Genomic DNA, 23,967 nt, shown 5'->3' on the forward strand with positions numbered 1-23,967 from the left:
TTGGGAATAGTTCACCTATTATTCTTGCAAAACACTTTTACAGCAGCTGTATACAGGCTCCCTTGTAATGCTGTAAAACCCGGGTGGAACGAGCAGAACAATTTTCTGTCCCAAATCCTTGAAACATTCCCACAGTTCTCAGCGCTGTGTTGAGCTTCCTTAGTGAAACTGTGTACAGGAGTACATTTGCTATGCTGTGCCTGCTTGCATTACATACACACATAGGCCCATATGGGCAGAGGAGGTGGTGTGTTTCCCCTCACCTCTGAGCATCGCAGCATGTTTGCTGTAAGTGGTGTGGGTTTCCTACAGTGAGTGCTTCATGGAAATAGTAAACCTAGTGTTCTTCTGATACTCTGGTACATCAGCTCTATACATGTTCCCTTGTAACACTTTAAAACATGAGTGGATCGAAGAGAACAACTTTCTTCCCTGAAGTTCCCGAAACATTACCAAATTTCTAAGTGCTCTGTTGAGCTTCCCTTGTGAACCTATGTATGGCATTACATTGGTTATGCTCTCCCTGCTTGTTTTCCCACAGCAATGTACCCATAACACTCCTTTTACATAGGCATATATGAGCATAAGAGTGATGTGTTTCCACTCTGCCCTGAGCATTGCAGAATGTTTTCTGTATGTGGTGTAGGTTTCCAACAGTGAGTGCTTCCTGGGAATAGTAAACCTAGTATTCCTGTAATACACTGGTACAGTGGCTCTATACATGCTCCCTTGTAATGCTGTAAAACCCAGGTGGAACGAAGAGAAGAACTTTCTGCCCCGAAGTCCCTGAAATATTCCCAGTGTTCTAAGGGCTGGGTTGAGCTTCTGTAGTGAAACTGTGTATGGGAGTGCATTGCCCATGCTCTCCCAGCTTGCTTACACAGTGCACTGTACTTGTTGAATTACATTCATCCATGCGTGCATTGAACCCGGACCCGCGAGGTAGAACCCACCTTTCTCAGAGCATTGCAGGATTTTTGCTGTGTGTAACCAGAGTGGCATACATACACATTCCAATGAATTCACTAATATGCACATGAAGCCATGAAGAGTGAATGTCTTGCCACCCTTTCATGAAATATGCAGTGGAATTGTGATAAGTGATACATGATTTGTACCCTGAGAATTTCTTAGGACAACAGAAAACTGGCTCCAGGTTTTGTGCTGTTATCCAGGCTGTATACATGCTACTGTGTGAAAGTGTCATTCTGGTGCACAACCTAGAAACAAACTTTCTGCACATAACTTCCTGAAACATTCCAACTCTCCAGTGTGTTCTCCTTTGCTTATGTCACTGAACTGTGCATAGGGGCCCATCAGATTAAGTGTACTGGTTTGCAAGCACAGAGACAAACACACATTCTACTAAGTTCCCTCATATTCACATTAGGCTACAAAGACTGTGTGAATTGCCACCCCTCCTAAAATACAGAAGAAGCTTTGTTGGATGTCATATACATTTCCTACAATGAGATCTTCACGAGAAAAGTGAAATGAGGCTCCCGGTTTTATGCTGGTACCCAGGCACTATACATATTACCGTGTGAATGTGTAATTTGAGTACACAACCTAGAAATCAACTTTCTGTATATAACTTCCTTAAACATCCACCCACTGCTAAGTGTTCTGCTTTGCTTATGTCATTGAACTATGCACAGTCGTACACTGGGTAAGCTGTATCTGCTTACTAGCATAGAGGCACACATACATATTTCATTGAATTCACTAATCTGTGCATTAGGCAGCAAAGAGTGAACATCTTGTCACAGTGCCTAGACCACTGCAGAAGCATTGTGGAAAGTGCATATATTTCTTACAATGAGAAAAGCAGATGTCTAACATTATATAAAGAATTCCAGTTTTACATTTTAGAATACTGAATATTTTGAAGGCATGAATAAATGTAATACACCATGAAATTAGCAATAACTAGATGTCATTATTTTGTTTTCTTAATTTAGTTTAGTACCAATAACATCTTTTAATCAACAACCTTGCCTTTTTTTTTTTGAAAATTTAAGCTTCTGACAAAGACCAAGGTAAACATATCACAATAATATATTTTGAACAATATTTATTGATGTGTCTCCCATAAGGCTATGGAGATTATTTGGGTTCCTTATTAATGAATAAAATCTCATTAATGTTATTCCTGGCAGTTGATTTTTTATTCATCAGTTGGAGTCCTTTCTCTCTACCCTAAGGGGTTTTTATTTAATTATCTTGACCCATTTTTATGTTCTAGGAACATGCAAGCAGAATTTGACACATCAGCTTTTGAGCAGTGAGAGACTCTCAAGTTATAATACATAAACAACAATATTCCTGACATTTATAAAACCAATTTTAACATCATTTTAACCAGCCAGCAATTTGGTAGAAGAAAACCTTTAATTTAGATAATATTTATCTATAAGCCAAAGTAGATTACAGACATTGCTTCAAAGATCAAAAAATACAAAAAGAAAAATTTGTTAAGTTCAAATAAAACAACTGTTTACAGATTGGACAGAAAGACAAACAAATACATATACGCAAGGCAAATTCCTTATAAAATCAGAGTGCTCTTAAATATGTTTTTGGCCACATTGAATTATAATAATTTTTTTTTAATTTTTAAAATTTGTAAATATAAAATGACTAGTCTGAACTTTATTTCCTTTTTTTTGATAGGTCAATTAGCAGAGATCTCTTATAAAAAGAATTTAGAAAAAAATAAAAACCTCTTATTTATAATTAATATACTTTTACTATTTTATTCTGTCTTAAGGATACCAGAAACTTTTTTGTCTCTTTATGCAGCCTCCAGCTTAGTGATTGCCACACTCTCCATCACATGTTTAGACCTTTCTTTCTTCCAGCAGTGTTCCTATGATCTCTCTCTCTCAGTAAGACCTCCTATAATTCAAGTTAATATTATCACTTATGTGGACTTCTCCCCTCCAATTTTTCAATTTAATAGCACTTGTAGAATCCTTCTGTAAGATTTCACATAGCAAACATATATCTAAAGAAATTATAGAGATTTAGCCCAGTCTTTGGGAACTGCAGTTGGTTAGCAATCCTGGTTGTAACATCCCCACAGTACTTGTTTTGTTTTTGTTTTGCTTTGTTTTAGTACTGGGAATTGAATTCAGGACATTGTGCTTGCCAGGCAAGCACTTATGCCACTGAGCTATATCCCCAGCCCTCCCCATAGTAAGTAAACAAGCATTTACACCTCTGAAGTCTCGGAATAACCTAAATTTGCCTGATTTCTTTGGAATAATGAAGACAGGAGTATTTCAAGGATTAAGTGAGTTTTCTAAATGTCCTAGGTGGAGTTGTTTCTCAACTTACTTGTGTAATTGGATTAGTTTCTCCCTGGTAAGGGGCCACTGATGCACCCAAACAGGCTATTTGGTTTTCCATTGTAAAGGCAGAGCTGTTTGAGGGGGAGAAGCATCAATGGCCCTTGTTAAAAAAACCTGTTGATATCTGATACCATGCCTGTCATTCTTAGGTGTAGTTCCTATAGGATCTTTGAGTCCTTGTAAGCTTTTTCCTAGCCCTTTGTCTTCTTCATATCCCACGTTAATCATTTGTCTAATTTTAGAATTTGAACCTATTTGTTCAACTTTAGTAGTGGAATTTGTTTAAATTTAAAATCAGAATCAGAATCACTAATCAATATTAATTTACACTTTTGCAACAAATCTCTTCCCCACAAATTGACTAGAATAAGTGCCACATATGGTGAAAAGAAACCCTGCTGTTGGTCTGGCCCCTCATAAGGCAAGGGTGGGGCACTTTGTAGTACATGCTGAGGGGACCCCACTCCTATTAAGGAGATAGGAGCCCTGTGTGTTGGCCTCGTGGCCTAATGCAAATACAGACATATCCTTGCTAGTATCTTCTAGTAAGCCTTCAAAATATTTTCCATTAGTCTTCATAAAACACATAGGCCTGTTTTTATTCATTTCCTGTGTAAAATAAATTTCTTTGTAGTCTTACTCTGAGGTCTTGCTCCCTCATGAGTTGTCTATATTTAACAAAAGAATGTTTATCCTAAAGTAACAAAATCAATTGTGCTGCATACTCTCCTTGTTCAAAGCGCCAGAGATCCATGGCATATGCAAAAGCTTCTGTCTCATTTTGACAATCACCATCAACCACACTAGGCACAATAGTTATTCCCTTTAAATTTATATAAGCTTTTTGTACAAGATCAATTGTTTCCTCAGGGAAAGGACCCCATACTCCGGTGGTAATTGGGGAAGATTTTCCACGACTGACAAGAGTGACTCTGCAACAAAGCAAGTCAGGTGGAATCACAATCGCTGACCTGAAATTATTCTACAAAGCTACTGCCAAATTCAACATGGTACTCCCTAAAAAACAGACCTGAGGATCAATGGAACAGACTGGAAGAAACAGACACAACCACAAACACACTCGGCCACCTCATCTTTGATAAAGGGGCCAAACAAACTCACAAGAAGAACAATAGCTTCTTTAATAAATGGTGCCAGAAAAATTGGCTTGCCACCTGCCAAAGGCTGAAAATAGACGTAAGTCGATCAACATGCACCAAACTCAGGTCAAAATGGATCACAGATCTCAATAATAAAACAAAAACATTAAATCCATTGGAAGAGAAAGTAGGAAAAAATCTTGGAGACATGGAGGTGGGCAGAGAGTTCACGAACAAAAACCAGACTGCACATGGAATACTTCAAAGAATCAACTGGGATCTCATCCTACTGAAAAGTTTCTGCACAACTAAAGAAATTACCAGCAGAGTACAAAGAAAACCCACAAATTGGGAAAAAATTTTAGCTGACTGTCCCTCAGAAAAATGTCTTCTCTATAGAATGTATAAAGAATTAAAAACCATTACCCCCCCCCCAATTCAAAGACCCAATCTAAAAATGGGCAGCTGGGATGAACACGCTTCTCAAATAAAGAAATACAAACAGCAAATAAATACATGAGAAAATGTTCATCATCAGTCATTCGAGAAATGCAAATTAAAACAATACTGAGATTCCATCTCACCCCAGTAAGAATGGCTAGCATTAAGAAATCAACCAATAGCAAATTCCGGCAAGGCTCTGGAGAAGTAGAAACCCTTCTTCACTGATGGTGGGAATGCAGACTGGTGAAACCACTGTGGAAATCAGTTTGGAGATTCCTCAGCAAACTAGGTCTAGAGGTCCTTTTCAACCCAGCTATTCCCCTTCTGGTTATTTTCCCAGAAGATCTGAAAACATCATATCACAGTGATATATGTGCACCCATCTTTATAGCAGCGCAATTTGTAATTGCTAAATTGTGGAAGCAACCCAAATGCCCATCCACTGAGGAATGGATAAAAAATTGTGGTACTTTTATATAATGGAATATTACTCAGCTATAAAGAAAGATAAACTCAAGGCTTTTATGAGTAAATGGTGACAACTAGAGACAACACTAAGTGAAATAAACCAGACCGGCATGTGTAAGCAATGTATTGTCTCACTAGTGTAAGAACCTGAAAGAGTGAATAAAAATTAGGAGGTATGACAGACATTGTGAAATGAAAGGAAAATGCTCCAAGGTAAAGAGCAACTGGGGTGAGGGAACAGAGAAAAGAAAGAAGGGGAAATTATGTATGTATGTACATACAGGATAGCTATCATAGTTGTACTGACTTCTACCGCTTTACTGGAAGGAACAGTTAATGATTAATTATTTGATTAATCTTGCATGTCTCTATTTGTTTTCCTAAGAAACCACTCTGAAGATATCAATACGTTATGCAGCAAGCATTGTTAATTTCCTACCACTTTGTCTGTAACTCTGTATTGCGTGTATTGTTCTTATGCTGTTTTGTAAATGGATGTCTGTTTGTTAATATGTTTTCCTTCTTTTATTCTTAAAATAAATTTAAAAAATATTTAAAAAGTTACTCTGCAAACTGCAGGCAGATCTAATCCTGTACCTTGTAATTCAACGGGCATAAGAGTGATTCTGCAAACTGTAAGCAGATCTAATCCTGTAATTTGTAATTCAACAGGCATATGAACAAAAAACTCATCATCAGCATTTCACTGACTTCCAGCTGGGAAGCAAGCAGGGGTGTTATTTATTTCCCCTTTTGTGGCTGTTTGTCCCTTTAAAACCTCTGTTTTGCTTGCAGATGCCTCTGCTGGGAGCTCTTTTGTTTCCTCTGTATCATCCATTTCAGAGACTATTAGCTGTGAGCTCTGTAACAAACTTAAAACTGAACAAACCGGGTTCCAACTTCAGAACATCTCAGGGGAATTGACTTTTCCTCTACTGTGTGCCTTTTTAAGCTTTCTTCCAACTCTTAATAATTTTGTTAGGTGTTTTGTTGGCACGCTAGTCCCTGAGCACTTAAACAAACCTTGGAGCAACTGTGTGTCTTGCTGTCTTTGGTTGAAAATTTTGACCCGTTTCACTCCTAAGTAAAATGGCTTTTGACTGCAGACAGACTTGCCCTTATCTATAGAATGCTTCTCTTCCTTCTCTTCTCCAGGCATCCCCAATGAAGTATTCATCTTGTGAAAGCCTTCTCTGTCTCCCACACTTTCCGCTCTAGGTAGACTTACTTGCCAGAATAAAAAAATTTACAATCCAAGGATTAAAATTCCTTGATAGGGTCCTTGGTTTGAACCCTACATTGAGCAACAAATAGTGGCATAATAACCCTTAGTTATTGCAGGCTGATCAGGCCTGCAAACTCCCAGGTGAGTGGATGGTGAAGGCTTAAATAAATGAGACAATAGAAATGATTTCATGGCTCCAGGAGGGACTAACTCTCTTACAGCTTTGCTTTCCCTGAGTTTAGACAAAGACTTCTCTGGGCAGCTTGTATTTATTTGGTTTTCAAAAAAAGGAGAAGGATACTCAAGAAAACGTGGGAATGTAGCAGGAACTTGGGAGAATTTTCCAAAGTAATAAATTATGTCAATCAGGAGAACTACCTTATCTTTAGGTTGCTATTGATTGTAGGAGTGTGGAGCCTGCAGCTGCAGTATCCTTGTAGTTAATTGGGGTTGGAGCCAAATGTCCTCAGCTGTAGCCTTACCTTGTCCTTTCAGGCATGACAGCTTCACAAGCCAATACAGGCCTCAAGGTGATCAGGGACTCACAGAGTTTTACTTACTATGAGTCCACCTCCTACCTTTAGACAAGGTACATAAGCTTCAGACAGCTCAGAAGCAAATATGGAAAGCCAATTAATTAATATTAAATGCTGCTCAGAGCCACTTTGTACTAGTGTCCATCAGAACACTTAGGAATATTGGAATGTGTCAGGAAGTTACGTGCAGCTAGTTGTTTTCAAGGTTGTTCAGTGGAACTACAGTTTCGCACAGTAGCATGTATAGAGACTGGGTACCAGCATGTAATCCAGAGCCTGTTTTCTGTTTTACTAAGAAGTTCTCATTGTAAGAATCACGTCTTGATTTCCACAATGCTTCTGCATTGTTCACAGAAGAGTGGCAACACATTCACTCTTTGTGGCCTCAAGCTCATATTAGTGAATTCCTTGAAATGTTTATGTGTGCCAAACTACCAGCAAGCAGGTAGATCTACCCAATGTGCACCTGTGCACAGTTCAATGACAAGCAAAATGTAACACTTAACATTGGGTGGATGTTGAAGGAAGAGATGTGCAGAAAGTTGATTTCTAGATTGTGTTCTGGAATTATACATTCACAGAGTAGCATGAATAGTGCAAAGGTAGCAACATAAAACAGCGAACCTGATTTTACTTCTTAGAAGATCTCATTGTAGGAAATGTAGATCACTTTCCACAAGCTTCTCCTGCATTCTAGGAAGGGTGGTGATTCACTCCCTCTTTGCGGCCTAAGGCCCATATGAGTGAATTCAAAGCAATGTGTGTTTGCCACTCTGCTAGCAGGAAGGTGCAGATTACCCAATGTAGGACTGTGCAGAGTTCAGAGACATACACAAAGCAGAACTTAGAAGTGTGTGGAAGTTTAAGTAAGTTATGTGCAGAGAGTTGATATGTAGACTGAGCACTGGAATTACAGTTTCACACAGTAACAAGTGTACGGCCTGTGTACCAGCCCCTAACCAGGAGCATGAGTTCTGTTTTCCACAGAAAATCTCATGGTAAGAAATGTATTGCACTTTCCACAATACTTTTGCAGTGTTCTAAGCACTGTGGAGAGATGTACACTCTGATGAATAACACACATATTAGTGAATTCAATGGAATGTGTATGTTCCTCTGTGCTGGCAAGCAGATACATCTTACCCAATGTACGATTGTGCATAATTCAACACCACAAGCAAAATGGAACATTTAGCAGTGGGAGGATGTTTAAGGAAGTGATATGCACAATGCTGATTTGCAGGTGGCTCACAAGAATTACATACTCACACAGTAACATGTATAGTGCCTGGGGACCAGCATAAAACAGGAAACCTGATTTCACTTTTCCAAGAAGATCTCATTGTAGGAAACATATATCACTTTCCAGAAAGCTTCTCCTCTATTCTAGGAAGGGTAGCAATTCACTAGGTCTTTGCAGCCTAACATACACATGAGTGAATTCAATGTAATGTATCTGTCTCTGTCCTAGCAAGCAGGTATAGCTTACCAAATGTCCACTTATGCAAAGTTCAAAGATATATGCAAAAAACAAAACAAAAAAACAAAACAAAACAAAACAAAACAAAACAAAACAAAGATATATGCAAAAGAGAACACTTAGGGATGTTGGAATGTTTCAGGAAGTTATCTGCAGAGTTGTTTTAGAGGTTGTGCACTGGGATACCGTCTCACACAGAAGCATGTATAGAGCCTTAGTACCAGCACATAACCTAGAGCCTGTTTTCTGTTTTCCTAAAAAGTTCTCATTGTAAGAATTGTGTATCACTTTCCACAATGCTTCTGCATTGTTCACAGAAGGGTGGCAGGATATTCACTCTTCGTGGTCTCATGTGCATATTAGTGAATTCATTGGAATGTTTATGTGTGCCACTCTGCTAGCCAGCAGATACAGCTTACCCAATGTACGTCTGTGCACAGTTCAATGACATAAGTAAAATGCAACACTTAGCATGGCATAGATGTTGAAGGAAGAGATGTGCAGAAAGTTGATTTCTAGATTGTGTACTGGAATTACACATTCACATAGTAGCATGTATAGTAGAAGGATAGCTACATAAAACAGGGAGTGTGGTTTCACTTTTCTGACATACTTCACTTTCTTCAGTTTCTCCTGTGTTCTAGGGATGGTGGCAGTTCACTCCCTCTTTGCAGCCTAAGGTGTACATGAGTTAATTCAGTGGAATGCATATGTTTGCCTCTCTGCTAGCAAGAAGGTACAGCCTACCTAGTGTATGCCTGTGCATAAACAAGACAGAACACTTCACAGTGGGTGGGTGTTTAAGGAAGTATTGTGCAGAAAGCTAATTTCTAGGTTGAGTACTCAAATTATACATTCACACAGTAGCATGTATATTGCCCACATACCAACACATAACAGGGAGATGGATTTCACTTTTCCCAGGAAGATCTCATTGTAGGAAACATAACATCAATTTCTACAAAGCTTCTTTTGTGTTCCAAGAAGGAGGGCAATTCATTCACTCTTTGCCAGTTAATGCTCAAATGAGTGAATTCAATAGAATGTGTATGTGTCCTCTCTGATAGCAAGCAGGTACAACTTATCCAATGTATGCCTAGGCACAGTTCAATGCCATAAGCAAAACAGAACACTTACTGTATGATTTGTATGTGGATGTCCCTGCAAAGCCTCATGCAGTCATGGGGTAGGCTTGGAGAGTTTATGATCAATTCATGGTCCTGTGCTGGGTTCCTGAGTGTGAGTGCTACACCTGCCCCTAGGGCGGGTAGTTTGAATACACTATAAAGGAGCTAAAGTGCCTTGCTCTCTACCACTCCTCCTGTTTTGCTCTTCTTGCTTTTGCTATCTTCTGCCGCCTTGAACTGTTGCCGCTTCCTTGTGCCACCCAACCTTGGGGCCAGCCAAATATGCACTGAAACCTCCAAAAACCATAAGCTAAATAAATCTTTCCTTCCTTATTATTGGGCATCAGGTATTTTACCTCAGCTACAAGGGAAAAGTAAGCAGCACAACTTAGCAGCATGTGGCTGCTCAAGGCAGTTATGTGTGGAAAGTTGATTTCTAGGTTGTGCAAGGGAATTACAGTTTCACACAGTAACATGTATAGGCCCTCTGCACCAGCGTGTAATCAGGAGCCCCATTTCTGTTTTCTAGACATGATCTCCTGGTAAGAACAGAATATCACTTTCACCATGCCTCTGCAGTGTTTAAGGAAGGGTGGCAAGATGTGCACTCTTTGCTATTTACTGCACATATGAGTGAAATCAATGGAATGTGTATTTTGCCTCTCTGCTATCAAGGAGGTACATCTTGCCCAATGTGTGCCTGTGCACAGGTCAATACCATAAGCAAAACAGAAAACTTAACAGTGGGTTGATGTTTAAGGAAGTGATGTACAGAATGTTGATTTCAAGGTTGCATACTGGAATTACATCTTTACCCACAGTATCAACACATTACAGGGAGCCCAATTTTCCATTTTCCCAAGAATATCTCATTGTGGAAATAAATATCACTTTCCACAAAGCCTGTGCTGTGTTCAAGGAAGGGTGGCAATTCATTCACTCTTTGCCCCCTAAAGCACAAAGAGTGAATTCAATGGAATGAGTATGTTTGTGTCTGTGTGAGCAGGCAGGTACTGATTCCCAAATGTATACCTATGCAGAGTTCAATGACATAAGCAAGTCAGGACATGTAGGAGTGTGCAGATGTTTAAGGAAGTTATGTGCAGAAAGTTGATTTCTGGGCTGTCCCCTGGAATTACAATTTCATGTAATCACAGTAACATGAATGGAGCCTGGGTAACGGCACATAACCTGGAGCCTACTTTCTGTTCTCCTAAGACCATCTCATTGTAGGAAATGTACATCACTTTCTACAATGCTTCTGCATTATTCAAGGGAGGGCGGCAAGATGTTGACTCTTTACGGCCTAATGTGCATATTAGTGAGATCAGTGGAATGAGTATGTGTGCCACTCTGCTACCAATGTACTTCTGTGCACAGCTCAATGACATAAGCAAAATGGAACACTTAAAAGTGGGTGGGTATTGAAGGAATTAATGTGCAGAAAGTTGACAATCTGCACTCTAGTGCAGAAAGTCTAGGTTGTGGACTGGAATTACACATTCACACAGTAACATGTATAGTGCCCACTTACCAACACATAACAGGGAGCCTGATTTCATTTTTCCCAAGAAGATCTCATTGAGGGGAAACATATATCACTTTCCACCAAGCTTCTGCTGTGTTCAAGGAAGGATGGAACTTCATTCAATTTTTGCTGCCTATTGTGCATATGAGTGAATTCAGTGGAGTGTGTATGTTGGCCTCTGTGCTAGCAGGCAGGGATAGCTTACCCAGTGTGTGCCTATGCACAGTTCCATGGCATAAACAAAACAGAACACTTAGCAGTGTCTGGATGCTTCAGGAAGTTATGTACAGAAAGTTGATTTGTTGGTTGTGCACTGAAATTATAGTGTCACACAGTAACATGTATAGCACCCAGGTACCAGCACATGACCAGGAGCCTCTTTTCTGTTTTCCTAAGTAGATCTCATTGTAAGAATCATATATGACTTCTACAATGCTTCTGCATTGTTCAAGGATAGGTGACAAGACATTCACTTTGTTTTTTAAATTTTTTATTTTAAAAATTAAAAAAACAAACAACAATGAAGGCAAAATCTAAACAACATGAAGCAAAAAGATAAATGACCTCAAAACAAAATGATAGGAATTAGCAATGCTTGCTACATTACATACTGTTATCATGAATGAAGTCGCTAAGTCCACCAGATGTAAGAATGTAAGGTTGATCAAACAATCAAGGACAGTAACAAATAATAAAAAAAAATTGGAAATTACAGAGTTTCACCATACAAGATGGTAAGAGTTCAACAGTGGTTCTTATACTGCATATTGTTGTTTTCAGATCAATCATTCCAATTACCAGATTCAAGTGTGCAAAATTGGTCAAGAAAAAAGAAAATTTTAAACACCGACTGTTCCTTTCAATAAACCACAGAAATCAGTGATACACCTATCCCAGCTATCCTTGTATATAAATATAAATTCTGTTTTTCATTTTAAAGAGGAAGGAAAAAACCCAAAATAACAGAAACAAATACATAAACAAAACAGCATAGAGAACAATTAAAATGATACAGAATTTCAAAACATGGTGATAAGATGTTAACAACTGTTGTTACATTACAAAATTTCATCTTCAAAATGGTTGCACTGATTTGCATCTGGGTTCCAGGGTTTGCATCTGTACAGGGGCACAGAAGCAGGCGGTTCCTGATCTCCGCCAGCACAGCCCGTGTGTGGATCTTGTGTGTGCTGCAAGTGGCTGGCAGGTACAGAATCAGGAGGCCCACGATCTGTTCACATCACTATTTGCAACTGAATGCCATGAGAATCAGGTAGCGCTCCCACCTATGTCCTGGGAAGAAAGCAGCTGTCCCAGAAGGCTGCCACCATTGTAGTCTGTGTCTCCACCCTCTGTGTACCTAGGGCACACAGGAGACTGTCTCAAGGGACCCACAAACCTGCTAACACCAGGGTTTGTGAGGGGCACCCCTCTCATGCCCAGAGGCATGTGAAGCCCCAGAGCAGTCAGCGCAGGAAACTGCTGAAGCCATGATTCGGGTCTGGGTTCCGGGTTTCCCATCTGGGTGGGAGCAAGGAAACAGGCTGTCTGTGATCACCACCAGTGCAGCCCACCTCTGGCTCCTGTGCTTGTGGTAAAAGGTCTACAGACACAGAACCAGGCAGTCCACAAACTGCAGACCCTGCAGTCCACGTCTGGGCTTTACCTTCACTCTGAACTCTGTGGAGTCACAGGACCAAATAGTCTGTGATCACACCACCAGTGCAGACCACTTCTGCTTCATACTCGTACCCTGAACCAATAGGGGACAATGGATGAGACTGTCTGTGACTTGATGACATTGTGATTGGCAACTGAGACCTGGAGAATTAGGTAAACTTCACAATCTGCTGGAAGAACCCGGACTAAGCAGCACACCCCAGTGGCCACTGAGGGGCAATTTTGACCACCAGGAAAATTAGGGAGTTTAGTGACCTTTGCTGAGCTGACAGGGAGGGAAGGGACTGAGCACTTTCCCATCAACATCAAACATGACAAGGTGAAGGACTAAAACACAATCTCAGAACTCCACTCCTCTCAGAACAAGTGTAGGAGAGACCGACATAGGAGAACTTGGTAAACACACCCCTGAAATTGCTGATATGATAGCAATAGTAGTGAAGAAACAACTCCATCAGGCCATAGAAGAGATGAGATCAGAAATAATCTCTCAGGCAAAAACTGAAATGACAATAATAATGAAAGAACTGCTCAGCACACTGAAAGAAAAAACATATAAAAAAACTACATGAACATAGGCAATGGATGGAAATGTTAAATGAAAAATGTAGATATGAATTAGAACACATGAAGCAGATTCATAGAGATATCCAGGAAATCAAAGCTTCCACTGAAAGCTACCAAAACCATTTGAATGAAGCCAAAGATAGAATTTCAGATTTTTTTTCTATTTTTTTTTATTTTGCTGTTTTGTAGAATTTCAGATTTTGAAGACAGCGTGGCAGCTAGCAATCGTGGAAGAAAGAATCTCTTAAAATCAACAAGGAACCAGGAAAAAATAATTCAACAGCTGCAAGAGAAGGCAAAGACGAATAATCTACGACTGATAGGAGTCAATGAAACAGCAGGAGGTACCACAAACAACATAAAAAGAATATCTGCAGAAATACTAGCAGAAAATTTCCCAAGCATGGAAACGGAATCTGACATACAGTTAAATGAGGCATATAGAACTCCAACTAAGCATAACCAAAATAAAAATACACCCAGACATATAATAGTCAAGTTCCCAGATATCCAGCAAAAGAACAGAATATTAAAAGCTGCTAGAGAAAAGAAACAGATTACCTATAAAGGAAAGCCCATCAGAATCGTGGCAGACTTCTCAACACAAACCACACAATCAAGACGAGCTTAGAGCAAAGTATTACAAGTCCCGAGACAAAACAGCTTCCCACCAAGAATGATGTGTCCTGCCAAATTTTCCTTCAAATTCAATGCAGATATAAAATATTTCCATGACAAAGAACAACTGAAGAACTTCATGAGTGCCAAACCATCATTGCAAAAAGTACTAAAAGATATTCTCTGCAATTTCAAGAACAACAATAGAAAGGAACTGTCAAGAAGAACAAGCAACTAAACAGGTAGAAAAAGTAGGAAAGCAACAGTAAGTAAACAGCATGACAATGATCTGTCAACACATATAGGTTATAGCCATAAATGTAAGTGGCCTCAATTCACCAGTCAAAAGAAACAGACTCTCGGAGTGAATTAAGAAACAAAATCCAGTAATATGCTGTATACAAGAAACACATTTTATGCAAAAGGAAAGCCATAGACTGAAAGTCAGTGGATGGAAAACAATCCTCCATGCAACGGGAACTCAGAAAAAAGCAGGGGTAGCTACTATGTTTGTAGACAATGGAAACTTCAAACTGACAACAATCAAAAGAGGTAAAGAAGGTCACTACATACTTGTTAGGGGAAAACGGCAAGAGGATGAAGTAGCAATCACCAACATGTAAGCACGAAATATCGGAGCACCAAACTATATAAGACAAATCTTAACCGACATGAAACCCATATAATTAATAACACTATTGTAACAGGGGCCTCAACACCCCTTTGACACAAAGAGATAAATCAACTGGACAAAAAATCAACTAGGAAATAACAGATCTGAACCAAAGCTGTGAACAAAAGGACTTAGTAGAAGTATACACAGTGTTTCTCCCCACCACATCAGAATACACATTTTTCTCAGCTGCACATGGGACTTTCTCTGAAATAGACCACATTCTAGCACAGAGAGCATACCTACTGAAATGCAAAAGAATTGAAATTATCCCATGCATGTTATCTGACCACAGTGCAATGAAATTGGAAATTAACGTAAAAAGGAACTCCAAAAACTCCATAAACACTTAGAATGTGTTTGCAGTAAAACATTAAACAACACCCTCCTGAACAACCAATGGGTCACAGAAGAAATTAAAGAAGAAATTTAAAAATACCTATAAACAAATGAAAATGTAAATACAACTTACCGGAATCTATGGGATGCAATGAAAGCAGTCCTCAGAGGGAAATTTATAGAGGTGAACACACACATAAGGAAAACAGAAAGAGAAGAAACAAATAGCCTAATGCTGCACCTCAAATTTTTAGAAAAAGAAAAACAAGTCAAAGCCAAAGCCCAAAGAAGAGAGGAAATTACAAAGATCCAGACAAAAAATAGCACAATTGAGACAACGAAAACCCTACAAAAGATAAATGAATCAAAGAGTTGGTTCTTTGAAAGAATAAATAAAATTGATAAACCCCTTATCAAAACAAGAAAGGAGGGGGCTGGGGATTTAGCTCAGTGGCAAAAGCACCTACCTGGCAAGCGCAAGGTCCTGAGTTCGGTTCCCTGTACAAGAGAAAAAAACAAAACAAACAAACAAACAAAAAAAAAACAAGAAAGGAAAGAGCTCAAATTCATGCAATAAGGAATGAAAATAGTGAAAACACTAGAGATTCTACAGAAATTCAGAAGATCATTAAGACCTATTTTGAAATTCTTTACTACCATAGGATAGAAAACTCAGAAGAAATGGAAAGAGTCTTAGATATGTACAAATTACCAAGGTTGAACCAAGAAGATATAAAAATGCTGAACAACGCAATATTAATTAATGAGATTGAAAATGTGATTATAACTTACTGACAAAGAAAAGCCCAGGCACTGATAGATTCACAGCAGAATTTTACAAGAAATTCAGAGAAGATTTAATACCAACACTCCTCAAACTCTTCAATGAAATTGAAAAGAAAGCATTTCTCCCTTCCTCATTTCTGGAGGCAAGCATTATATTGATATCAAAATCAGAGAAAGACCTAACCAAGAAAGAGAACTACAGATCAATCTCCCTAATGAAAATACATGCAAAGATAGTCAGTAAGATCCTAGCAAATAGAATGCAGCAAATCATCAAAAGACTTATACATCACGACCAGGTCAGATTCATTCCAGGAATGCAGGGATGGTACAATATTCACAAATAAATGAATGTTATACACCATATCAAAACAGCCAAAGAAAAAACCATATAACCATCTCAATAGATGGAGAAAAAAGTTTAGACAATGTGCAACATTCATTCATGATAAAAACTCCGCAGAAAATAGGAAATGATGGTCTTTACCTCAATCTGATCAAAGCCATCTATGACAATCCAACATCATACCAAATGCACAAAACCTGAAAGCTTTCAATAAAACTGAAGAACTGTTTCAACAAAACTTAAAGCTTTTAATATCAGGAACAAGATAAGGATGTTTGCTGTCACCACTCTTGTTTAACATAGTTCTGGAACCATTAACCAGAGCAATTACACAAGAGAAATATATAAAAGGAATAAGGATAGGAAAGGAAGAAGTAAAACTATCACTATTTGCAGATGACACGATACTTTACATGGAAGACCCCAAAAACTCTATAGGAAGTCTCCTTGAATTAATCAACAAATTCGTGTAGCTGGATACAAAGTCAACACCCAAAAATCAATAGCATTCCTATACACAAACACCAAACACACTGAGAGAGAAATTAAGGAAAACATACCTTTCACAATAGCATCACAGAAAATGAAATATTTAGGAATCAATCTAGCAAAAGAAGTAAAAGATCTATTCAATGAAAACTACAGGACTCTGAAAAGAGAGATCGAAGAGGATTTCAACAAATGGAAAACTATCCCTTGCTTATGGATAGGAATAACCCACATGGTGAAAATGGCCAACTACCAACATTGTTTTAGAGATTCCATGCAAAGGGGCTGGGGATTTAGCTCAGTGGCAAAGCGCCTGCCTGGCAAGCGCAAGGTCATGAGTTCAGCTCCCGGTACTGGAGAAAAACCAAAAACAAAAAACAAAAAACAAAAAAACAAACAAAAAAAAGAGATTCCATGCAATTCCCTTTAAAATGCCATTAGCATACCTCACAGATGGAGAGAAAACATTCCTTAAGTTCATCTGGAAGCAGTAGAGACCCAGAATAGCAAAAGCAATCCTGGGCAACAAGGACAAGTCAGGTGGAATCACAATCCCTGACCTGAAATTATACTACAAATAACTCTCATAAAATTAACATGATACTAGCTAAAAAGCAGACCAGAGGATCAATGGAACAGACTGGAGGACACAGACACAACCGCAAACACACTCAGCCAGCTCATCTTTGATAAAGGGCCAAACAAACTCACTGGAAGAACAATAGCATCTTTAATAAATGGTGCTGGAAAAATTGGCTTTCCACCTGCTAAAGACTGAATATAGACCCACATCTATCAACATGCTCAAGTCAAAAATCAATCACAGATCTCAATATTAAAACAGAAACACTAAATCTATTGGAAGAGAAAGTAGGTAAAAACCTTAAAGACATAGTGGTAGGCAGAGACTTCATGTAGAAAAATCACACTGCCCATGAAAGATTTCGAAGAGTCAACAACTTGGACCTCATCCTACTGAAAAGCTTCTGTACATCTAAAAAATCACCAGCAGAGTACAAAGAATATCCACAAACTGGGAAAAATTTTTAGCTGACTGTCCCTCAGACAAAGGGCTTCTATCTGGAACATATAAAGAATTAATAAACATCAGCTCCCCCAAATTCAAAGACCCAATCCAAAAAGGGGCAGGTGAGATGAATACACACTTCTCAGATAATGAAATACAAATGGAAAATAAATATATGAGAAAGTGTTCAACATTATTAGTCATTTGAGAAATGCAAATGAAAACAACACTGAGATTTCATCTCACCCCAGTAAGAATGGCTAGCATTAAGAAATCAACCAATAACAAATGCTGGTGAGGTTGTGGAGAAATAGGATCTCTTCTGCACTGCTGGTGGTGAAACTACTGTGGAAATCAGTTTGGAGACTCCTCAGCAAACTAGGTCTAGCGGTTCCACTCAACCCACCTATTGCCCTTCTGGGTATTTTTCCCAGAAGATCTGAAAACGTCATATCACAGCGATATATGTGCACTCATATTCCTAGCAGCACTATTTTTAACTGCTAAAATGTGGAAGCAAGCCAAATGTCCAACCACTGACAACTGGAGAGAAGAATTTGTAGTACTTTTATATAATGGAATATTACTCAGCTATAAAGAATGATAAACTCAAGGCTTCTACAAGTAAATGGTCACAACTAGAGACCATACTCAGAAGTGAAATAGATGAGCCCTGCATGTGCAAGCATCGTATTGCCTTACTAGTGCAAGACCTGAAAGAGTGAAAAAAAAAGCTGAGAAGTATGATAGACGTTGTGAAAGGAAAGGAAAATGCTCAAAAGTCAAGGGCAATTGGAGTGTGGGAAAAGAGAGGGGAAAGAAGGGGAAATTATGTAAGTATGTATAGACAGGATAGCTAAGATATTTTGACTATTGTCTTCTATTGCTCTACAGAAAGGAACAGTTAATGATTACTTGTTTGATTAATCTTGTATGTCTCTGTTTTCCTGAGAATACAGTTTGAAGATATCCATAAAAAATACAACAGCCATTGTTAACTTCATACAACTTTGTCTATAACTCTGTTTTGTTTGTATTGTTCTTATGCTATTTTGTAAATGGATGTCTGTTTGTTAATATGTTCTCCTTTTATTTCTTAAAATAAAATAAAATGTTTGCACTGGTCGGTGCGTATGTTCATTTATGAACTAGACAGTGGTCTTCACCAGCATCAGCAGGCTGATGAGACTTTGGCCCATGGGCCGACCCTCCAGGTGACTTGCCAATGAAATGCTGCTCTCCACAGATATGCTTATGCTTACAGCTACACAAGTTTACACCTTCTAGGCTGTCCAGCTCTTTTCATTCTTAAACTTACTACCTGTAGGAGAAGATATTTTAGGGTATAGTTTTGAAAATGAATCTCAGACATTTAATGATCTTCCAGCAAAATTTGGTTATAGACCTCCAGCTGAAGGTTTCAAGGCAGGGTCTCATTCTGTAGCTCAGACGAATCTTGAATTTGAAGTGATCCTCCTGCCTCAGCCTCTCAATTGCTGGGATTACATGGTTTTTTGATTATTTCAAAACCAGAGAATGCTTGTGAACCCATAATGCCTCCACCAGTACAAGACAATTCATCTGGCACTTTCATTGTGTTAATTAGCAGACTTGATTGTAATTTTGATATAAAGGTTTTAAATGCACAGAGAACAGGATAGAAATCAGCCATTGTTCAAAATATTAATTCTGAAGACCTCATTAGCATGGTATCCAATGACAGTAAGTACAGTTGATGTATTAAAGAAAATTGACATTCCATCCATCTTTATTGGTGAATCATCAGCTAATTCCTTGAAAGATGAATTCACATATAAAAATGAGGGCCACATTTTCTTAGTTCCAGAATTTAGTCTGCCTCTAGAATGCTATCTAATTTTCTTCCTCATTATAGTGGGCGTATGTATCATCCTAATAGCCATTTTTATGATCATAACATTTGTCCAGGACAGACCTAGAGCTAGAAGAAATAGACTTGGTAGTGATCAACTTAAGAAACTACCTGGACATAAATTCAAGAAAGGAGATGAGTATGATGTATGTGCCACTTGTTTGGATGAATTTGAAGATGGAGACAAACTCAGAATCCTTCTCTGTTCCCATGCTTATCACTGCAAATATGTAGACCCCTGGCTAACTAAAACCAAGAAAACCTGTCTGGTCTGCAAGCAAAAAGTTGTTCCTTCTCAAGGTGATTCCAACTCTGACACAGTAGTCAAGAAGAAAAGTGTCAGAACACATCCATTTGCTTAGACATTTAGCCTCTGTCAATGCCAAGTCGTTTGGGGCTTTGTCAGAGTCCTACTCAAATCAGAACACGACAGAATCTTCAGACTTTGAGGATGATGACAATGAAGATACTGACAGCAGTGAAGCAGAGAACAAAGTGAATGAACACGGTGTTGTGGTCCAGTTGCTGCCTAATGGTGAGCGTGATTGCAACATACCAAATACCGTGTGACCCATTAGGTGATGGGTTGGTTTCCCTTTGAAACATTTATTTAGGTCTGTAATTTGATTTTTTGCTCCTTTTAGAGATTTCTGTAGAAATAACTTATTTTTTAGTGTTCTAGTTTTATCAGATTACCCAAACAGGCTCTTATCTGGTACTTATCTGCAGGACTATACTTCATTTTATGAGTAAGTAATAACAGACTGGTACTGTAACTCAGGCATCAAGGATGAAATATAGACAAAACATTGTTTTAAATCTCAATATAGCTTGTGATTAAGAATTAGATAACAGTATAAAATGTTTTGTGTTTCATGCATGATTTCAGTGCCATGGCCATCTAGCATAAGCTAAGCCAGCGCTCACACCTCACTAAAGAATGAGTACCTCGTAGTATTTCTCCAAGTTGCCTCATTAGTAAGAAGCAGTGAGGTATTTTACCATTTCTCTCCTCCTATTAACACCACACAGAAAACTCAAAGCTATCTTTTTCATTTCTACTCCCAAGCAGTCTCATCATGATATGAAAGGTTTGTAACTAGTACAGATTTCAAAAGGGTTTTGATACTATATTGTTATGTATAACTATGGTTCAACAGGTAATGTCTTTGGACTTTTGAGATTTCAGTATCCTTCAGTTTTGTGTTGGGATCAAAGCAAAAAGAAAATGCTGCATAAAAATACCAGACTTCAGCAACTGTTACTACTTGGATCATATACCACTTAAAAAAGAGCATCTTATGCTAATTAGCCGTGCTAACCTATGTACAGAGAGAACTGCTGAAATATTAGATTTGAAACTAAATGTTTAACAGAACTAATGTATTGAAATGATGTATTACAAAAAGGTAAAATATATTATACACTATTGTAACTATGTAGAAATTAAAGAAATGCATAATCAAACTACAAAGAATTTTTATATGGCCTTTTAGGTGGGAGTTTGAATATTAATAAAACTTTTCCACTTTAAAAATAGTAAAAAAAAAAAACGGTTGCACATACAACCAGATACAGGCATGCAAATTTGATCAAACAATTACACATTAACACTTCCTTTCAATAAATCAACAGATAGTAATAATACAATTATCCTAGCTATTCTGTGCATACATGTATGGTTTTTCTCTTTTCCTTCTTTCTTTTTCCTCCCCCCTCCTTCATCCCAGTTGCTCCTTCCTATTTGAGCAGTTTCTCTTCCCTGTCAAAATATCTATTATACCTTTCAGATTTTATTTACTGTTTCAGGTTCTATAGTAGGGAGGACATACAATGTTTACACATGTGAATTTGATTTATTTCACTTATGAGTATGGTCTCTAGTTGTATCCATTTACCTGTAAAAGTCTCTAGTTTATCTTTCTTTATAGTTGCATAATACTTCATTGTATAAAAATACATTTTTTTTATCCATTCCTCAGTTGATGGAAATTTGTGTTGTTTCCAAGATTTAACTATTACAGATGGTGCTGCTAGAAACATGGTACACATATATCACTATGGTATGATATTTTCTTCTGGAAAAATATCCAGGAGGGGAATAGCTGGGTTGGATGGGACCTATAAACCTAGTTCAATGAGGAATATTAAGAATGATTTCCACAGTGATTGCACCAGTCTACACTCCCACCAACAGGGAGAACATTGCCTTTTTCCCCACAGCCCCTCCAGAATTTGTTATGGGTTGATTTCTTGATGATAGCCATCCTTTCTGGGGTGTGATGGAATCTCACTGTTTTAATTTGTATTTCTCAGATGACTAATGACACTGAACTCTTTTTCCTGTACTTATTTGACACTAGGATTTCTTCATCTAAGACATGTATTCATCTCAGATGACCATTCTTTGATTGGGTCTTTGAATTTGGGGGCCTGATTTATTTAAATTCTTTATATGTTCTAGATAGGAGTCCTTTGCCTGAGCAGCAGTTGGCTAAATTTTTTTCCCAATTCGTGGCTTTCCTTTTCATCCTGTTGGTAATTTCTTTTGATGTGCAAAAACTTTTCAATAAGATGGGATCAGAGTTGTTGATACTTTGAAGTATTTCCCATGCAGTTTGGCTTTTGTTCATGAATTCACTACCTACCCATACGTCTTCAACTTTTCCTTCCAATAGATCTAGTGTTTCTGTTTTAATATTTAGATCTTTAAGCCATTTTGACTTTATTTTAGTGCATGGTGATAGGCTTGGGTCTAGTTTTAGTCTTCAGCATGTGGAAAGCCAGTTTTTTCAAGCACCATTTATTAAAATAGCTATTTTGATTCTTTAATAAATGGTGCTGGAAAAATTGGCATGCCACATGCCAAAGACTGAAAATAGACCCAAGTCTATCAACATGCACAAAAGTCAAATCAAAATGGATCACATATCTCAATATTCAAACAGAAACACTAAATCGATTGGAAGAAAAAGTAAGTAAAAACCTTGAAGACATAAGGGTAGGCAGAGAATTCATAAGCAAAAACCAAGCTGCCCATGAAGTACTTCAAAGAATCAACAACTGGGATCTCATCCTGCTGAAAAGTTTCTGCACATCTACAGAAATCACCAGGAGAGTAAAAAGAAAATCCACAAATTGGGAGAAAATTTTAGCTGACTGTCCCTCAGACAAAGAGCTTGTATCTAGAATATATAAAGAATTAAAAAACATCAGCCCCCCCAAATTCAAAGACCCAATCCAAAAAGGGGCATCTGAGGTGAATACACACTTCTCAGATAAAGAAATACAAATGGCAAATAAATACATGAGAAAGTGTTCAACATCATTAGTCATTTGAGAAATGCAAACTAAAACAACACTGAGATTTCATCTCACCCCAGTAAGAATGGTTGTCATTAAGAAATCAACCGATAACAAATCCTGGCCAGGCTGTGGAGAAATAGGAACTCTTCTCCACTGCTGGTAGGAATGCAGACTGGTAAAACCACTATGGAAATCAGTTTGGAGACTCCTCAGCAAACTAGGTCCAGAGGTCCCATTCAACCCAGCTATTCCCCTTCTGGGTATTTTCCCAGAAGATATGAAAACATCATACCACAGCGAATATGCATACACCCATGTTCATAGCAGCAGAATTTGTAATTGCTAAATTGTAAAGGCAACCCAAATATCCATCTCCTGAGGATTGGAAAAAATTTGTGGTACTTTTATATGATGGAATATTACTCAGCTATAAAGAAAGATACACTCGAACCTTTCATAAGTAAATGGTCACAACTAGAGACCATACTCATAAGTGAAATAAATCAGACCTGCATATGTATGAATCATATTGTCTCACTAGTGTAGGACCTGAAAGAGTGAATAAAAACTAGGAGGTATGATAGACATTGTGAAACAAAAGGAAAATGGTCAAAAGTAAAGGGCAACTGGTGTGTGGGAAAAGAAAAGGGAAAGAAGAGGAAATTATGTAATCATGTATAGACAGAATAGCTAACAGAGTTGTGCTACTGTCTTCTATTGCTTTTCAGAAAGGAACAGTTAATGATTGCTTGTTTGATCAATCTTGTATATCACTATTTGTTTTCATGTGAAACTACTTTGAGGTTATCATTAAGTAATACAACAACCATTGTTAATTTCCTACAACTTTGTCTGTCACTCTGTTTTGTTTGTATTGTTCTTATACTATTTTGTAAATTGATGTCTGTCTGTTAATATGTGTTTCTTCTTTTATTTTTTAAAATAAAAAAATAATAATTTGGTTTGTGTTTTAAAAACAGTGCC

The 23,967-nt window shown here is 38.0% G+C and overlaps 1 pseudogene; it reads left to right on the top strand.

The window, feature by feature from the left end:
• Positions 1-19,016: 19,016 nt before the first annotated feature.
• LOC102012902 lies at positions 19,017-20,247 on the top strand (annotated as a pseudogene).
• The last annotated feature ends 3,720 nt before the right edge of the window (positions 20,248-23,967 follow it).

This window comes from Chinchilla lanigera, unplaced genomic scaffold (genome assembly GCF_000276665.1).
Source record: "Chinchilla lanigera isolate Chin_1 unplaced genomic scaffold, ChiLan1.0 scaffold00149, whole genome shotgun sequence".
Taxonomy (NCBI): Eukaryota; Metazoa; Chordata; class Mammalia; order Rodentia; family Chinchillidae; genus Chinchilla; species Chinchilla lanigera.